General features: G+C 42.9%; 1 protein-coding gene across 8 annotated transcripts in view; it reads right to left on the bottom strand.

Moving 5' to 3' along the window:
* Positions 1–12,689, bottom strand: part of dlg4b (discs, large homolog 4b (Drosophila)) — a 131,014-nt gene that overhangs the window by 68,176 nt on the left and 50,149 nt on the right. The gene's annotated exons all lie outside the window — the stretch shown is intronic.

The following is a 12,689-nucleotide window of genomic DNA, read 5'->3' on the forward strand; positions in this document are numbered from 1 at the left end:
AAAACACACACAGAAACACACACACCCACACAGCCCACACCCCATTGTCCTCTATAAGCTTGAGACGATCAGAGCATATGAGACAACAGGTCAAACTATCAGGATTTCAATCCCAGTCTAATTCATCCTCTTCAGTTCCCGCTAGGAAAACAGAAACTGCAATAAAACTGGTCTGTCCTGTGGGACACATGTGTGAGGTCATCCGTAGCAGCAGGGAAGTAACCAATATTTCTACAGATGGTGAAACTCTTATAACAACAGCAATGTATACAGACTCAAATCAAACTGATGGTCCATTATAAAGACGTCTTCTTAGTTCCCAGGTCTGACAGAAAGACATGCGCACTGAAGCTGGTCTTTGACACACAGTTCCACAGTCCACTAAAGTCATGGAACACATGAAGTGAAGTGTGAACAGACCTGAGGGGTGGGGGGGGGAGGGTTTACAGCCCCTGTCTCATTGCATCGCACCTTAATTTAATGGATGGATGCATCCATTGTGCCTGATACCCCGACATCATTTATCAACAACTGATTCGGGGTCATCAGACCCAGAGTCACTACTGTTCACCTGACTGCCCATGACCGTCAGCCCTTCACCCGGGTGACTGCTCATTGTCTGACTGCTCTCTGATCGGCCGATGGAGAATGACCACCAGGGAGCATCTTCTTAAGGATGGCCCCGCATAAGAGTCTTTGAAGCTTTGATCGGGTGGATCTGACCATAACCATATAGGGGCGACATAGCTCAGGAGGTAAGAGCGGTTGTCTGGCAGTCGGAGGGTTGCCGGTTCGATCCCCCACCCTGGGCATGTCGGAGTGTCCCTGAGCAAGACACCTAAACCCTAATTGCTCTGGTGAATGCGAGGCATCAATTGTAAAGCGCTTTGGATAAAAGCGCTATATAAATGCAGTCCATTTACCATAAATGCAGTCCATTTAACCTTGGGCAAGTGTGGCATCACAACCTACTTCCTGGGGCAGCAGTGAAATACGCTACCAACCAATGTACTGATGTGGAATTGATGAAAAGGCTTTGCTCTCTAAAGAAAAGAAAACCACTTTGATTAGCTGATATCAGAAGATCACTTCCAGCACATAACAGTGTCTATACCCATTGAGCGACTCATGAGGCCTCATTTGGCCCTTGTTAATAACCACTGAAACTGATTAAAAAACGGAGATTATAACTGATTGCAAATCATACAGTGTTGCCGTGGTCTTGAATTACGTCTGCTCCATATCACCTGTGCTCTGAACAGGATGATTAGTGACAAGCTCGGGTGGAATGACACTGGAGCCTAGGGTCCAGCTTAAATGAACCATGTTTACATCAGCAGACGCTCTTACAGACTCTTGATTCAGAGCTACATTCAGACAGACTCACTTGATTTCAATGCAACAATGCAAAAGCAGTGACCCACCTGAGATTCAAAGGTATCAAATCTCAAAGGTACAGACTGACCATGAGGTCAAATCAGTTCAGACATGATTATGAGACCATTAAATAACTCATTCACATTATTGATAATTATGAGGAAAAACTGAAATTGTTGCATCATGCATCTATATGCGTATGTGCTTCAAATGGCACACGTTATACAGAAGTTATTTTCATCCATTTCATAATTTAAAAATCAGGTAAACAGAGCGAATTACAACAGCATAATTCAGGCTTCTTAAGGATTTCAGTTGGTCGCTCAGGAGACCCTGCTGTAGCGCGTCGTGTCCACACAGCGGAACTAGAGAGCCGAGCAGCTGAAACATTGTGTATTCATCTCAGGATTGACTGCGGCGTGGAGCTCCGCTCTGTGGGGTGACGTCAGCGTTAAGTGATACAACAGCCGATCGAGGGAGGCATGGAGAGAGGGCAGCGGGGGAGGCAGCTAGGGACGTGTTGTCCTCCTCCTTGTGTCCCAGATCGCTCTCCTCCGCTTACAACACAAGCACGGAGAGTTCATGTACCGTCACATTCATTCGGCGGCCACTGCTCTCACAAAGCTTGGATACTGTATAAATAAATCGTGATAGGCCATAGGCCTACACTGACTTATCGCAACTAAGTACTGAACTTTCGTTTAAAGTTTGAAACACTTCTTATTATGCAGCGTAGAGACAAACGCAAATTCGAGCGCAGTGCATACAAGCGTGGCAACTGAGTAGGCAAAGCGAAGTAGCTAAACTTGAGGTAATCATTAACGATCAATATTAAAACTACATACATTCCGGCCAAGTTCTCAGATTTTAATAGCGTTTTTGGTGTCATATCCCGATCTGACACCGATTTGGTGTCTTGTGATCAGTCTTCTGTGCTGTGTCACAGATGTGTAGCTGTAAACACGGCAAAGGGGGTATATATAGTTTATTATTTCTTATTTAAAAAGAGATCTACACAGGCCAACTCAATTAACACCTAATGGTTAGCGGTTACAATGTTGCAGTGTAGCTGCAGTAACACGATAGCACTGCTAGAACATTACATTATTTATTTACATAACTTCCGGTTTGCATGGCGCTTACAATCCATAAACATTTCACAACGTGTATTTACTGTAGGGCTACACCTTACATAACGAGCTTGTAATGTTTTAACCTCACAAAACTGTATGTTCAGTAAACACTAATTCTAACTAAAGTGTGCAGTAATCAGGAACGGGTACGTCATATAATTAAATTGACTACGAAAAGACTTTCCATGTTGAAAAACTATACAAGTGAAATGCAGTATTGAAAGTAACCGGATATCCCGTTACCCTCTCGTACATTCCAGTGTCCTAATCAGTAAGGTGAGTCATCTTCGAAGTGAATAATATTATAAGAGCTGAGAATGCGCTGCACTTTACTTAGTGTTGTGACTATGGGTGGAATGCAAACTACACATCAGTAACTTTAAATAATAACTACAGACCACTTTCTTGGTTGCTTAAACTCAGTGGTCACTGCATTCATAATCATGTACAAAACAACACTTCTGTTGAAATCACTCGAAAGACTTTACAGTTGACTGAATGTCACTCAATTTCTCCTGACATAGTTTCCTTTGTCATGTACATAATGTCTGCACAACACCAAGTTTCTATATTATAGGACAACATGTGGCATTCTTGCTTAACCAAAGTTTAGGGAAATAAAGCATTGAATAAGGAAACATATGGAGTGAATTAGACAGAGTGTAGTATTTAAGTAGAATTCTGATCTCTTTTTTCATCGCTATGCCACTAAGCTTTAATCTTTGCTAAACATCTAAATTCCAGGTTTTCACCTACGTATATGCCCTTTACCTTAAAAAGAATGTGTCAGCGAGTAGCATGTCTGCAACTTGTGCAACTATGTGTAAACCAGTGTAAACACTTTTATATAAACACATACTCTCTCTCTCACACACACACACACACACACACACACAAGCACACAAACACACACACACACACTCCACATATTGGAGGGGATCACCAATGCCGTTCACTCTGTCCGAGTCGACTGTCCTTTCTCTTGATAGACACGACAGTCCACGCCGGGGCCAGGGGGAGAGAGGAATGTCTTTCGCATTTCAATCGCGGCGTCACTTCGCTGTCCATCACTCCTTCCGCTCTCGCTCCCCGGCTGTCAGGAGTCAATGTCACTGCCAATGGCTACATCCGCTTCGACAGGCGACAGCATCACACACCCACATGCAGATATGCTCACATAAATATGATTAATAAATATCCTGTGGCTAAATATATCCAGCTTCTCATTTGAAGGCAATGGGATGGGGGGGGGGGGCTACTACAGTCACTGGATGAGAGGAGGAGAGAGGAGCTCGCAGTGAAGCATCCGCGTACATGTCGGCACAAATTCCCAGGCCCACACACTCGCACATGGTCAAAACACCCACCGTCAACCGCGCATATACGCAAATGCAAATGGGAAAGTCACAAATTAGCATATCCCTCAATCTCACCTATATGTGGGTGTGCTCACTGAAATCCATTTGGACAAATAGACCCTGTTTGAAAATGCATATCACAGGAACAGAGAGCTACTGCACTCTACATATGATACAGCAACATTAGTGAATTTCTTCAGGATGGCCACGATATATATAAGGGAAATATTACTTTATTAAATTTCATACAAATACTGCACATTTACAAATAACAAGAAGATAAAAAATGTGGCTTTACCAACATTCTCTTCTCAGAGCCTGTGGAACATCTTCACCATAATCTATAAAGTGGCCCTGTGCTACGCTATAAGATCTTAATTTAGGTAATTAAAAATGTAGGAGATATATTGATCAGCGCTGATGGAGAACATGAAACAAATGTCAATGATCCTAGAGCAGAGAATGCACAGGGGTACACAACCTTCAGCAGAGCCGCATTCGAAAGGTAGAATCCTACGGAATAGGGGGAGTAACCAGGATTGCCTTCAAGGCTTAATGAGTTACCAGGATTTCCCTCCCTATCGCCAGCATTAGTCAATGATAATGCACTATTCTAGCGGGAAAAATAGGGGTGGCACCTGGGGTGGCCAATCAAATTTCAAGCTACGCCATACTTTAAACATGGCTACAAGGAATTACACTTTTTTCCCTGCTTTTAAATCCATCCGGCAATCTGCAGTGATGACAAAGGCTTTCATAATTTCTGTTGCGGCAGGATTTTATTAAAACCATGATTAGATCGATGTAATGACTCTGCTGTTGATTAATACTTACACACAGAAGCAAGCAGCCTCACTTTTCACAGACAATTTACAATTCATATATTTTCAGCCAAAAGCGACTTAAAAAGTGGATTTCACATGGTAACCAAACACAAGAGCTCAAAATACAGAAAGTTACCGTCATATAAGTGTCACTTGAGATGTGCCCCTTGACATCATATAAGTGTCAAGTTGCACGTCTCAAGACAGACAAGATTAGCAGCCCAATGAGATCTCTAGCTGTTGAACGAGGTGTGCTTTGTTAGGGATGGAATGAAAGCCTACATGGGTGGTAGATCTCCAGGAAGAGGACTGGGAAGCCCTGTCTTAGACGCTTGCAGAAGACAGCCAGCAAATCTGCTTTCCTGACTGACTGCGGAAGGTCATTTCACCACCGGGGGAGGGGGGCCTGGAAGAGCCGGGGGCCGGGAGGGGGCGGGTGCCAGGTGCTGGGATAGATGGGACAGCCAGCTGGCCTGAGGATGCCGAACTGAGGAGTGTCACCGGAGTCTGCGGTGCAACCGCCGTCTGAAGACGGGGAGGGGCGGTGCCATTCACAGCCTGGCATGCCCGTGTGAGTGATTTGGGCTTAATGCAGACAGCCATCGGAAGCTACTGAAGGGTGATCAAAAGTACCACAAAACAACAGTTATCTTGAAGATTTAGCCCTCTGCAGCATATGCCCTAATATATGATTCTTTCATATACTAATTCAGGTGTCTCTTTATCTTATAAAATTGTAATGTGTCACCATGTAATCAAATTGGAACATTTAACTTATTGTTGTCATGTATAATTCTACCATGGTAAATACACTGGGTATATCCTGTATTCATCAAGAATTCAGCAAAGTGATCACACAAGGAGAGGATGACTTAACTTTTATTGCATAAAGCTGAAAGCCGTAACATCTGTCACAGAATCTTTGCAGAGCATTCGATTTCAAACACTTTAGAAATTAGGTGACAAATACTAGGGTGACCAGAAGATTAAGTCAGGATAGTCCCACTTTACAAGCATTTGAGAGGAATCCAAGCCCTAAACCCTGCACATAAGAACCATTTCCACCAAAAGCACAAGGCCAGGGTGACCACTGTCTACCTGCAAAGATACAATCTGAGTCAGGGCCATCCTCAAAGGAACCAAAGCGACTGTGAAACTACCAAAATGTGTGGGAAAAACACTAATTGTTCATCCATGATTCATACGACTGCAACACCAAAGGTTTTTGTAAAGCCAGCAGAGTTCAGTATGCCCCACAGTGGGGAAGCACAGAACACTATGCTGGTGGGAGACACCACATAATGAATTCTAAAAATCAGAAAACCAATAGTAATATCCAACCCTTTTCTCTAGTTTTCTCCGGTGTTAGCTACTAAAAATACTTCCACAGGCAAGCTCAAATAGGTTTATTACCCAGTTACCCAAAGTGTCAGCCGTCAAATGACGGTGGCATCCACAGAGTCTTAATATTCCAGCAGGCCCCAGCAGTGAAGCGAGCATGATCAGATGTGCGTGATCACAAACACTGCACCAGGTAACTGAGGCAGAGGGTCTGAATAATACAGCAAAGTAATTGGTTATTTCAAAAATGACAGTTTATATGACGGGAGAAAAATGCATTCTATCGGTGTAAAATTAACTCTGTCAGAGTTGGTTTACTGTGCAAAGTCTCGAGTCAGTGTTGTGCTGAGGCCAGGTAGACAAAAGGGAAGTGCTTCTTTCACTTTGTCACCTTGATTTCACTCATTTTAGTGCACAGGTAATATTACTGCATAAATACCTGTGGAAAAGTGTTTTGAAAAAAGCAGATTCAAAGGCACAGAACCTCTCTATCTTTGGGGTTGTCTCCTACCCAGTACCTTCATATGTTTATACAGGTAATACGTATGACCAAAAAGCATTCAGACAAATAAAGGTTAATAAAAGTCAAACACAATTTTGGCTTTGTTATATTTTCACAAGTGTTGCTTCCTGTGCCTACCCTGACCACACGACCCCGTTGAACATGTATTTCAGCCAAGATGGGCCATAAATGGGAGTGGAATTGCTTTCCAAATTGTCTTGCTTCCACTCCAACCTTAAGCCACGGAAAACAATCATATCAGGTTTGGACAGCTGTTTAACTAGAAAGATGTCCACACATTCCTGGCTTCAAGCTCTGCTAGCTGTACACCATAAGATCCTTTGAGAAGTGCACATTGCTGGATTTGTGACTGATCCGCATGGCTTAGAACATTAAAGGTTTTGTCATGAGAATTTTACATATTCACTGTTATAATCCCAACCACACTAAAAAGCAACTCTCCTGCTGCAGATGAAAAGAAGTTGAAGCAATGTATCCAGATGAAGGCACATGTTCTGTGTGAAACACTCTATAGTCTTACATGAGCGCTAGTGGCGATTGTGGTCAAGAGTCCTTACAGCTCAGCAGTGCCCCCTCTGGCCATCTAGGGGCCTGTGACTAGCCAGCATAGCCTTGCCAGTAGCGCAGTCCTTAGGTTCAATAACTACGCAGCAAGAAATATGAGCAGCTTATAAGAACAGTGTGGAAGAACCTGTCTGGCCTGCACAGAGCCCTGACCTCAAACCCATCCAACAGCTTTATGATCAATTGGAAAGCCAACTGCGAGCCAGTCCTAATTGCCCAATCAGTGCCCAAAATCACTAATGTTCTTCTGTCTGAATGGAAGCAAATCCCTACAACAATGTCCATCATCTCGTATATAGTAGGTTGTTATAGCTGCAAAGGGTGGACCAACTCCAAATTAATACCCATAATTTCGGATGACGTTGAATGTCAGGTGTCCACATAGTTTTGGCCATGCAGTGTAGATTACTGAGTCATCCACTAGGAACAGCCCTTCCTGCTGCACAATACTCCCTATTTTATATGGTAGATTAGGATCTGATTATAGCCAAAACTGGGGCACCAATATCTTTGGTTGTACATTTGTAGACAATTTACAGTTTGAATCATAGACACCAGTAATAACTGCATATAGAACTTTGCAGCTATACATACACATAACCATCCGTATCCATATCCTTTGACAACATATAATACTGGCCTACCGACCAATAGATCAACATCCGCAATCATTGATATTTATTTTCTGTTCAAATATATACCTGAAAAAATGAAGAAAATACATACACACACAAATCAATAATGCTGGTGCCGGGGGAAATGGGACTAAAGTCTGCTCACCACAATTGCTTCTTCCGTTCTTTATTTTTCCCAATGGAGATGATCTACATGAGGCTACTGTATTAATATCAAGGTTATTTTTTTATAGGTAGCATGCTTTAGTCATTTCGGATAACTGTTGGCATTCAGTTGGTGTTATTTTTCAAGCTATGTTGTTTGATACACTGCCAGTTGATACTTTCTGTGAGGTGTGCAAAGGTTGACTGATATAGGCTATTTTTTATGTGTACAACGTGTGCAATTGTAGGCGCACCTTTCTCTGCCAGGCATAGCAGGTAACCCACAAGTCTATTCATACAGTGAGCAACATAATGTTAGGAACAAAGACATATTTTTATCTTGATTTGGCTCCACAATTCACATGGTTAAAGTGCACGTTCTCAGCTTTTATTGCAGGGTATTTTATATACTTTGGTTTCACCATGTAGAAATTACAGCACTTTTCACGCATGGCACCTCCATTTTAGGGCACCATAGTGTTTAGGAAATATTAATGTTATATAAATGGAAGTAGTCATGTTTAGTACTTTGTCGCAAATCCTTTGCATGTAATGACTGCGTGAAGTCTGTGAACCATAGTTACCACCAGAGTATCGTCTGTACTGTAGCCATCTTCAGCTTTAAGTTTGCACATCAGCATAATGAAAAGCATGTTCAACTGAATTGAGATTGGGTGACTGGCTTTGAATCAGTGTCTTGCTGTAGGATGAAGACCTGTCCAATGAGTTTGGAGGCATTTGAGCAGGTGAGATGCTTTCTGTACACTTCAGAATTAATTCTGCTGCTGCTATGAGTAGTTACATCATCAATGAAGACAAGTGAGCCAGAACACCAACTACCATGTTTCACAGATGGGGGGGGGGGCAATCAAAAGCCTAGAATCAAGGCTAGATACTGAAAGTTCTCATATCTGCCCTAAGCAAGCAAATGAACACACCCGACAAATCAGAAACATCTGTGTGCCCTGACATGGAGTGACTATGTATAAAACGTGCTGTAATCTCTAAATGGTGAAATCAAAATATATAAAAAGTATCCTTTGATAAAAGATGAAAATCTGAACTTTAACCACATGTGAATTGTTTGATTGCAAGTCTAAAATTGTCCAAGTACAGAGGCAAGAACAAAAAAAAGGTCTTTGTCCCAAACATTATGGAGCTCACTGTATTGGTGCAGTCAAACACACTCGACATGTGGTTGTAAACGCTGATGTTCATGGTGAATAAACTATTTCTGGGAGCAGAAATCGCAGTGCACAGAGGACTCCATGGCCATTTTTCAAATGTTCATGTAACTGGTGGTAAATACATATTTTTGCACTGACAGCACAAGGTTCACTGTAACATTGAGTCATGATAAATTAATCAAAGTGGGAACAGGAACTAATCCCGTGAAAAGAAGGTGCCCCATGATCCATCTGGCCCCAACCCCTTCCTAAAGTGGCAGCTTATCAGAGATAATTCTGTTTGAGTTATCCCTCACAAAGGTGAAATATGAACCCATTTTCCATTTAAAATTTGTATTCCCACTGGACACTGAGTCGTACTCTGCGGCCCTCCCAATGGGTTGGGAGGGGACAGATTAGGCAGCACCAATCGCAGGTCATTTGCTTCCAGTGGGGTGGGAGGGGACAGATTAGGCAGCACCAATCGCAGGTCATCTGCTAGCGGGCCCTTAGTTCCTGCTGGTGCCCATGATGGCAGCCGTGGGAGAGCTACATCACTCCCAGAGACTGAAATCTTTTTAAGCACAGCTCTGGCAGAACACTGTAATGCCAATAATGTGGAACAGTTTTGTAGCCATCAGTATGCTTATTTACCCTTAGCTATAGCCAGTAGATAAAGTTCTCACACCCATTCCAATTTGAGACCATGGAAAGAACTCAATATAGACACTACATACATCAAATATAACACACATCAACACATCTATTTCTGATTCTGAAATTATTGGGAGGAAAAAACTGCAAAATATCCAAAAAGCAGCATCAGCCTAAATTTCTTGCTCAGATTCAAGGGCAAAGCACACTGCTGTTTCATTGAATTCAACAGTAAAACATACATCTGAAGAAGCTATTCAAGATGCTGTTCAGGTAAATGTATCAACTATTTTAGTCCTATCTAGGCCATTTAGGGCCTGGAGGCATTTGTCCATTAATTCCAGCATAACAATAAGTGATCCTTGTTCAGAGAAGTGCAGAACAGGCTACTGTCCACTGCAGTCGCACACCCACATGGGAGCCTAACCTGCACTACACAACATTGTATGGTATGACACCGTGTACCGCACATACCACACTTTGACAGGAAAGAGAGCAGCGTTACCATGCCAACAGCTGAATGGAGTGAGGGGTGGAGGGGGCACGCTGTAGGATCGCTCCATTCCGTAGCAGGCTGATCCTCACCACGTCTTACCGCAGGGCACACGGATTGCCACAAGCCCACGTGTATTCATTTAGTTTTCGTTTTCAGCAACGTCTACATTCAAGGAATGGTAAGGCAGTACAGGAAGGAAGGGGAAAAATAATGATAGTCAGCCAACGCGTTATTGGGCCCTTGAGGCTGTGGGCCGTGATTGGATTGGCTGCACAGCGTGAAACCATGAACTAGCAAAACACCAGCAACAAGAGCCTGGATTCGACTGCACATTAGAGAGGCCAGTGTTTCTGCACCGTCTGCACACGCTCCAGGTAAACACTAGCCAGGGCAGAAACCCGTCCCTCTGCCCACTTTCCAGTAAAATGGAAGACGTGGTCAAGGAGGTTCAAGATGAAGTGTGTCTATTTTCACACTGTGGACTTACAAATCAGGAAGTGTCGGTTCACAGCTGCTCTCCACAAATTTTTGCTTTCAGCTCCATTGCGCTACTTGCAAATAAATGGACAGTGGAAATTAAACCAAAAAGGAAAAAGGGAAAGTGAAAGAACCTGCCTTATCTCCATCTTAGGAGGAGTTCACTGGTGCTGTGTGAGCCGAAGCACAGTCATTTACAGCACTCTCCTCTTTCTCACGCCAGCTGCCACGTAGGCAACTCACAATTACCGTTGGGCTGTTATTGCACCTTTTCAGCAGGCTCATGAAATTGCACCAAATTGCAGCCCTAATTGAAGCTGGTTCACTATCTTTGTTGTGCTTCACCCAAGTGTGTGTTATAGATGATGACAGGGAAATTTGCCTATATTCTCTCTGCAACAATTACAGATTTTACTAAATGGAACGCTGTCTTATCTTATCTCGCCTTGACGTGAAGGGAAGGGGAAGAATTCCACCACATGATACACGATGAACGGAAAGAGAGGTATCTGCCAATGGGTATGGATTATTGGCTCACTTAAGCAAGCGAAGCAAATGGAAAGGGAATGGGAGGAGTGATGGGCTCACAGGTAAGATTTCCGCAGACTCCATTTCAAAGGTACAAGCCCCAGCTTAAATCAACAACAAACAAAATGATTTACAGAGAACAATGACTTCAGAGGAACAAAGAACACAACACTCCCCCACTTGAACAGGTGGCTGTCCATCACAGGTCTGTAGTCCTGAAGCCAGCACATTGTTCCAGCTAAGCAACGGTGTGGGCCAAGCAGAGATGCAGTATGCACGCCGCCATCTTTGAAGGCTTTGATCGGACTGGGCTGGGGATGGAGCCCATTCAGTGTCAAAAGCCACGCGTTTCCACCGCAGGAACTATACCCCGGAACTAGGAACCTTTTGAGGAACTCAGTGCGTTTCCACCGCAGGAACTAGGGTCTAAATGTAGTTCTGGGGGCTTTGTTTTACCCCCCAAAACGTTCCTGCTCGGGGGGTAGTACTTTCCGAAAGTACAGGAACCTTTTGGGTGGAGCTTGCAGCGCTGAACATTTCTGATTGGTCGAGTACTCTAGCATTTGTGTTGTATTTATTTTCCGCCATTACCCGCCATGTTTGAAAATATGCAGCGGCAAACCAATTTATTTTCATAATAACTTCAAATATGCGGCGCAGTAGCCTACTTTTGGTTATAGCCTGTCAACGTCTTGGAATTATAACGTGTGCTCTTCTGTTCTTTTCTTGCTTTAGTATTCGTTTTATAAAATGCTAAGCATTCGTGCTGGGACAGCATATTACGTAGGCTACCAAAACATTCAAACGGATTAATTCGGTTGCTGAATATTTTCTTCCGGATTTTCTTTGTTAGCCCGTTGTAATTGACTCAAAACGTTTGATACAGTTATGTGAGGTATGTGGTAGTTCTGCATAATTAACATTGGTGATACAGTACAAGCAAACTGGAAATCACCTTCCGCACTTTTTATCCGGGTAAAATAACAGGTTAATTCTAGTAATCTTCCCTTTAGCTTTTTCAGACTGCCGTAATTTTACTCAATTTTACTGCCATTTTTCAATTCCATGAAAAGACCAGGAAGACTATGGACTTATTTATGGTGCATGGTTCGCATCTGGAGGGCACACTTCGCTGCTCGGCTAGCAGTAACTTCGAAGGAAAGCAAACGGTGGCTGTACCACTACTAATTTACATTTTCACGCAAGTCCGAGTTTTCGTTCTATTCTTGTCATTTTGCGATTAGCCTATATGGAATTGACGACGAGAAAGTAATAAAACAGCAAATTGTTTACAACGTGTGCATGTTTTCTGCTGTTAATTAATGTGTTTGAGAGGATATATGAAAATCAATAAATACAAAAGTAACCATATATAGTCATTGTTGGTAACCCGTTGTATATAAGTGGAATAAACCCCGCCGGGCTGTCCCGGTTATTAGAAAATAATGTAGGCTACTTCGGTGGTAGTA

This window comes from Anguilla rostrata, chromosome 3 (genome assembly GCF_018555375.3).
Source record: "Anguilla rostrata isolate EN2019 chromosome 3, ASM1855537v3, whole genome shotgun sequence".
Lineage (NCBI taxonomy): Eukaryota > Metazoa > Chordata > Actinopteri > Anguilliformes > Anguillidae > Anguilla > Anguilla rostrata.